Genomic DNA, 8,112 nt, shown 5'->3' on the forward strand with positions numbered 1-8,112 from the left:
CGCTCTCGCCCGGTCCCTGGGCGAGCTGTCGCCTTGCCTGCGTTGTCCGTCGCACCGTTCCTTACTCAGCTGCCAGACGCCCGTGTTGCGTCCGTGCACGCCCATAAGAAAACTCAAGTGTTCAGTAAAATCTAAACAAAGCATTGAGATGCTGAGTTTTACTTACGGCAGGAGATGCGCAAGGAAAGTGACATGAAACAGGCTCTCCATTAAAATAATCCTCTAAAAATCCTCTTAAAAAATCCCTTAAATTTTTAGAGGATTTTTAGCAATCCTCTAAAACCTGACTGCTGATAGACCCCCAAGAAGTCCTCTGCCCCGTGTCTATTAAAGTGTTACGGCTGCGGCCTCCCAGGAATGTCGTCTTTGGACACTGTGTAATGAGAGCTGTAAATAAACACCAGGTTTACCAGGCATCTAGGTTACTTTCAAAAGCTTAGCTTTTACGCGGATACGGAACAATGCAAATATTGTGAACTGCCTGGGGCAATGCAGGACTACCCAGCAATTTAAATGATGAATGGTAACCCAGGCGACAATTTGCGTACAGAGTAGACTTTATGGAAATATTTTTACAAAAATAAAATATACTCTACAAATTCAATAGACCATAGGACGTGAAAATCAATAGCTCCTTCAAATATTAATGATAAACACTTTTCATACCGCTCCCCCTCTCTTGTTGTAATACTTCACTTTGTTTCCCTTGCTCCAAACCCAGACCTAGGAAAACTAAAGGAGAAAGAAAAAGAGGTACATGGAGTCATAAGAGAACATTTATAAAAATAAAATGGAGTGACCCTTTTAATTCAGAAATAAATTACTTCCCCTATTTTCAGTCTCAAACTCGAGGAATGAGAAGTCTTTTGGATTTAATCACCTCCTGCCTGAAAAAAAGAAAACTGGGAGATTAGGTTTCATTAGTAGTTTTACAACAAAGGCTATTCTGGTGTGGGATCCCACGCAGAAGAGCTCTCACGTTTCCCTCCGCAGCTGCTTCCGCATTATTCCTTTACATTGCATCTGACCTCAGCTGCATAGGTCAAAAGTACAGCCCACGAGATTACATTGGTGTAAATCCAGGGTGAGGGGAAAGTTGGGACAGCACCTCCATGCTTTCTAGTGTATTTAAATACACAAGGAAAGAGAATAGCTCTATAAAAAAATAATCTTTTAAAGCATCTGAATTTACAGTGGCAACGGCAGGATTATCTCCAAGGACGCCCTGAAGTTTACAGCAGACTAAGGCAAAAAGCAGCTTCTTACTGGCATAGCACGTATCAGAGAGGAAGGGATGTTTTGACACCAGGCCAGAGTCTTAACTCCGATGGGAAGTGCAAAAGGAGCTTTAATTCCCACATAGCGCATGGGAATTCATTCTTCAACATCTCATCAAAATAAGCCTTGCATCCCAAAAATTGGAATGTAACCACTATTCTGCATCAGCAAAATATTGACATAATCCCATGTCCTGTCCCTGGTAACGGACAGGGAGTGCTCCTTCCTGGGGTTTGCTCCCCAGGCTGCCAAACGTGCCGGGCTGAACCCGTTGCAGAAGGGATTTGAAGCCCTTTTCCTGGAATTTGAGGGCCGGATTCGGATCCCCACTTCATCAGTCAGTGTGTTCATCTTTTCTGGAAAGGACGACACAAAGCTATCACACGTGCAAGTTAACTTACCTCAGAAAAGTACATTTGCATCTGAAAAGGCCAGCTGCAACCCACAGGCGCTGTGCCCCAACAGATTACAGAGCACCAAGGGCTTTGGTTATCTCCCCTTTCCCCAGAAAGACCTCTGTGCAGTCTTCTCCCTTTCTCTTTTAAAATCTTCAGTGCTTGTGAGGAGCACTCCCAAAAGCCAACTTCAGCCCAGCCACCTAATCTCCATAGGTTCCCCACGCAGACAGTGGAGGGAAATAAGGTCCTTCTGAAGGTAATCGGGGTAACCAAATAAACTTGTTCAGAAACAGCCTCAAGAGACTGCCCGGTGCTCAGGGCACGTCGGGAAATCAGCTTGGCCAGGCTGAAGTTGGCCGTTCCAAGTGTCCTCCTTCCCTGCCTCGTCTTCATGCTCCTCCCGTAGTCATCTATTGCCTCTCATTTATGTATTTATATATTAACTTTTCTGTTATTTTCATGTGCCCCCTCCCTCCAGCGTTTTTACTCTGTAGTGTTTTTCTGAATCACCCCCTCCCCATGAGGAAATAAGATGGTTCAGTGTTGTATCATTTGGGATTGTTCTCATCACTAATGAAGACTTTTTAAAAAATCATTTCTGCAACAAATTGAAGTTCCTGGGATGGTGTATTAACAGGATCTGTCTTCCCATGTTACTCCTAAATGGGAAGTCTTGTCCCATGCTGCCAATGACTTTCTGTCTGTCATGGTTTAACCTCAGCCAGCAGCTGAGCACCACGCAGCCGCTCGCTCACTCTCCCCCCCTCCCTCCAGTGGGATGGGGGAGAGAATTGGAAGAGTGAAAGTGAGAAAACTCTTGGGTTGAGATAAGAAAGTTTAATAATTGAAATAAAATTTAAAAATAGATTAAAAAAAAAGAAAGAATATACAAAGCAAGTGATGCACGCTGCAATTGCTCACCACCCACCGACCCATGCCCAGCCAGTCCCCGAGCAGTGGCCCCCCCCAGCCAGCTTTCCCCAGTTTATGTACTTAGAATGACGTCCCATGGTATGGAATGTCCCTTGGGCCAGTTGGGGTCAGCTGTCCTGGCTGTGCCCCCTCCCAGCTCCTTGTGCCCCTCCAGCCTTCTCAGTCGGTAGAGCATGGGAAGCTGAAAAGTCCTTGACTAGTGTAAGCACTGCTCAGCAACAACTAAAACATCGGTGCGTTATCAACATTGTTCTCATCCTAAATCCAAAACACAGCACTGTGCCAGCTACTAGGAAGAAAATTAACTCTATCCCAGCCAAAACCAGGACACTGTCCATTAAAAAAAAAGCTTATAAAATCCTGTCATTTGATTTTGTTCCACTTTAAATGTATGTCAATGACAGTCGTGCAAATGTGGAAGAGTAAAACTTTTAAAAAGTCAAGTTCTAGTTTGTCTGTGGTGGGTGAAGAACATATGGCATTTCACTGCCCCCATTTTATCCTGGTATTTTGCATTCTTCCTAAAAATATAATCACATTATTTACCTTTAAAGCTGTCTGCAGGAGGGAAACTTGCAGACCAGCTCTGCTCTTCCCATGAACAGAGATTGCTTTGTTTAAAAAAACTTACATGCCATAAATTTGAGTAATTCTTTGGGCTGAATTCTCAGCTGTGCCTGGGCTCTGTGGGAACAGCTGATGGAGGGGAGCCACAAAGGAGCTGTTTGCAGCTTTCCTATCAATTTTCTTTCAGGGATCCTCTTAACTACAACAAGTTGTATCTCATATTTTCCTTTGCGGCAGTGCTCCTCATCAGGATTGCATTGGCTCTGGGAAATGAGTAGCCTGGATAAGGCATTATCCTAGGCAATATCTGGAGCGCAGTTGGCAAAGATCACTGAATATGGCTTTATACCACATTTCAGCTTTTCTGAGCCTGGGGCTGTGTAAACCTCGGTGCCTTGGGCAGTCCCAAGGGTGCTCGGACGGGCAGGGGTGCAGGTCACTGTGTGTTGTGTGTGCTTTGGTGTAAGTTGGGAAGGTGTAATGAATTGTTAAAAGCCATTCCTGACTGTTGAGCAAACTTGCATGATTACATCTGAATTTCTACTCTGTATTTCCCCATTTTGAAGAAAATAAAGGGAGGCTTTGCCCTGCCGTAGACCTGCAAAGGCACAGATGCATGCAGAGCTTCCATTCCAGAGTGGTAAATCACTGGCAGGACTCTGCAGCTGTGCTCCGCCTGTGACCCACAGCTGGATCCAGGACTGGAGACTGCTTTTCGTAAATGCACTTCCAATGGTGACACAGGTAAAGATTTTGAAGTAGCAGCTGGAAAGAGAATCCCACAGTTACCATCTGTCAAAGTTTCCCTACCCTCTTTTTCTATCCAGAAAAGCTACCTGGGTAGAATTTGAAGATTTTTCTTGCTCTATGCTCGCCTGGGCTTTGCCAGAACAATTGCCCTTACGTGTAGAAATGTGGGAATTTCTGTAGTATATGCATAATTAATCTGACACTTCCCAGAGCCTCACAGATGGCCACGTGTGCTCAGAAGGTAGGAGGTGTCCCAAAAGTGTTGGATTTATCCCGAGTATACAGAGATTGACCATGCATGCTGGGTCTGATACTCCATGTCTGTGTTGTTCAATTAAATAACTCAGTTTAGGGCTTAGTATATTAAACAGCATGAGACCACATTAAAGTAGCTGAAATCAGTATGCAAGAAATGTAGGAGACTTAAGACTAAGCTGGAAGTCAGGTTACTGGAAACTATCAAAGAAAAAATTGGAAATGAGGAAAGTACTGTGATGTCCTTTGGGGAAAGGTCAGCAAATCAGTCTGCCTATAAACGGCCAGCAGCTATCTCTGCTCTACACAAGGTAATTTCCTACCAAAAGTCATGTATGTTAGCTTTATGCAAATTAAGACACTTCTATTAAAAAAAGAAGGCGATAAAAGAAGGGCTCTACTCTAGGATAATGCTTTTAGTACTGGATTCACATTGACATTTTCATCTGCTGGTACTTTCAGGTGTCCTTTGGGAGTTAGCTTCCAAACTTGATTCAGATTTCATCCTTTACAGTCTGGCACCTTCATAGTGAACTCCAAGGTAATAGTTGGAGCTGTGGAATATAACCATTTGTCTCTGTTCTCATTTACTACTTATATGGTCAGAGATTGTGTAATGCTGTCCTGTATGAATTCTTTATCTTTTATCTTTGTTGCAGTGTTCTTTCTTTACTGACTGTATTGTGTGTTTCAATTTTTTAAGCAGAGTTTTCTATTCATTGTTTTGAGAACCTAATTTCTTTGGGGAAGTTTTGTGTGAATCTCCCCCAATAAAGGGAAAGCAGCTCTATACCAGCTTTCCTCAGCTGAAACCTCCATCTCTGACTCCTGCACCATCCCGTGTCTCAGTCCTGAGACACGATGTGCCCAGTTCCTCCCTGAAGGTGGTTGAAGAGATGCATTTTATTTCTTAAGTAAAGCCATGTGGGAGGTCCCACGTGGCCAGTTCATGACTCAGATGGCAAACAGCAGTTCCTTCAGTGGTAGGAATACAGACCATCACAATTTTGTGTCCATCCCCTAATTACTGAATGTTTTTGTTCTACAAGGGCCTTCCAGAGCTAATGAGCAAACTGAAATTTTACGTCTTGGTCAAGTGATAATTTAGATAGTAAAAGGCTGTAGAGAGGGGCCAAGGGGACATCCCACCACTTACCAGGAAGGTTAATCTGCCATTTGGGGCATGTAGTGCCAAACCATGAATGCAGAAGAGTGCAAGACTAAATTAACAAGTACATAATGAAAAGTAGGACAGAGGCATTAACTGCTGAGAACACACCCTGGACCAGAGTGTTTACTTTAGTCACAGAGACGCACCTGGGAATTACATGTTTTAAAATTGAGGATGGGAAACAAAGTATTGCTATGAGAGCTGTGATAATTGAGGGAATGAAGCACCTCTCATCTAATAGCAAAACGACCTCCTTTTCTTAGCTACAAGTTGGGGAAGAGGAAGTGAGTAACTAACAACTCTACTCACTCAAGGAAGCATGGGTATCAGAAAGAAGAACACAGGAGCTAGGGAAGTTCCCCACCTTTTTTTAGCTCTGTTGAAAGCAAGCACAATTACTTGCTCATGAGCATACACAGACTTCTTTGTTGTGTGGTGAACCTCTTCCTTTTATTTTCTGAAAGGCTGTGAATCCAAATTACTTCAGGCTGGAGACTTCTTCTCCTTAGCAGTATCTAAAGGGTGAGCTAAAGCCCATCCATATCAGGAGAAAACCTATGCCACGGCTGGATGTGAGGCAGAGTTAAATCAAGGCTCACCTCTCACCCTCAGTTCTTCTCAACCTGCAGTCCAAAGGGAGGTGGCTAAGGGTCATGAGCTCTTAGAAAACAAGAATCATAAATAGCTATATGGTCCTCCTGATATCAAACAGCTTGAATTGACTCTTCTGTCTTGGAATGAACCCCAGGAAAGAAAAGAGCAACATTTAGCTCCCAATTTGGATGCCAGTCCCTGAGCTGGGTGGTGGAAAAAGCTGCCGAGGGGTCCTTACTGGAATTACTGGGTGGCCCCGATTCTTTCTGCCCAAGTAACTTCTCCAAACACAATGTGGATGGGAAGTCCTTGGGGATGATTTCCAGCTATCCATCACCAGCTGGGAATCTAGTCCATCTAGATTTAACGTTAAGCCATTCCTTGCAGGACTCTTCCTACTGGGAATGAGGACTCCTGCTCTGGGAGAAGAGAAGCTAGTGAGAACTGTCCAGCATCCAAAACACAGGGTACAGGGCAGGCAGGTTCCAGCATATCTGTAGGGAGAAATACTCGGTATTAGGCCTAGACAGTAGCGTCTTCTCGTTGTGAAGTATACATAGAGACTTGAAGCTTTAGCTAGCAGCATCTTACCTCTTCTGTTCTTTCCTTCAGCAGCGAAAATTGCATCTAGTGCATGACTGCAGTAAAATGTGTACTTGTTTTACTTTGCCTACCAGGCCCTTGACATACTCTTGGCTTTGATTTCCTAATGAAAAATGCATGTGTGAATCACTAATCACAGATGTCGGGTACTGACAGAAGCCATCCAGCTAAATGCTCATGCTGTTGTCCCCAGCTCCCATACAGCTGCTGTAACTAAAAATTCCAGCCCAGATAATTTAAGAAACAGGCACAAACCTACCCCTTAAGGAAAGCTACATGCTCTTTAGCCTTTAGTTTAGAGGCTGGCTCTAGCTTCCCATTTTTGTCCCTGACTCCAAAAAGGCCTTTGTCTGAGCAAGGTAAACCTTTATTTGGCTAAGACAAACCACTCTTTGAAGCAGCAAACTTTGTAGAAGCAGCAAACCTTGTAAAAGAAATCTCATAAAACCATGTATTCTTCCCTGTTACCAACTGTCTTTGATTTGCTAGAACATTTTTCTCCAGAATTGCTGTGGTTTTCAGCTCTGGGCCTTTGGAAAGTTTCTTGACCAAACTTTCTGGAATTGAAACATACTTATGCTGATGTCTGCAGGGGAGTTTGGCATGCTTGCATGTCGGATGCATATTTGGAATTATTTGTCTCAGGGACTCCAGAACTCACCTGCACTTCCAGAACTCCAGAGGGTTTTTCCAAGGAAATAAGTTATTTTAAATCTTCTAGTCTTTTCTGATGCGTGGGTGACATTTGTAGAGGGACTGTTCCTCTGGGAGAATATGTAAACCAGCAAGGGGTCGGTGGAAGTTTCTTGTGTGGAATTTGTTCCAACCCTTTGGCTTTCAGGTCTGTTTTCTCCCACTCTGCTTCACTGCTTCTTGGGAAACACTTCTGCCCTGGCTACCCCTGTAATAGGAGCTCTGAGTTGGTCACACAGCTTGTAAATTGGCACATCTTATGCCTTTGGATATGCTGGAGAACATGCTGGGGACATTAGTTAAAGCATCCAGAATCCTGGTTTATGATTTACCACTGCCATATGAGGAATGCTTATCCTGAATCTATTGCCCTGAAATCACCCCTGGCAGCAGCTGCAAGAAGTTTCTTAAGAAACGGATGCAAGAAAGCAAAAATGCACACTATCTCCTCACACAAGAATTGCATCTGAAATGTCTCTCTCCTCCTGTTCTCAAGGATTTGCCAGATATACTCTTCTGACACACATTTTCTCAAATCTTCCTTTATAAACTCTTTCTCAGGTCGTCTTCCTCAGCGGGAATCCTTACCTGGGAGAACTTCTATAGCTCATTTCTTCTTTGCAGCCCCCCAGAGACCCTGGACAAATTGAATCTCTCTTTTCCCTTCCCCTATGCCTGCTCTGAAATGTTTCATTTCTTTACCCTCAAAAGTATGCTTCTAATTTATTCATGAGATAGTCCCGATTGTGTTTCTAACACTGCTCCCTTCTTATGCGCTAGCAGAGATTTTATATTGGATTTTGCTGCCATGGCAGCTTTGCCGCATCTTTTTTTTATTTATTTTAAAGTTTTTTAAAAAAGCATTCCTTG

Source organism: Pygoscelis adeliae, unplaced genomic scaffold, assembly GCF_000699105.1.
Source record: "Pygoscelis adeliae isolate BGI_AS28 unplaced genomic scaffold, ASM69910v1 Scaffold272, whole genome shotgun sequence".
Classification (NCBI taxonomy): Eukaryota; Metazoa; Chordata; class Aves; order Sphenisciformes; family Spheniscidae; genus Pygoscelis; species Pygoscelis adeliae.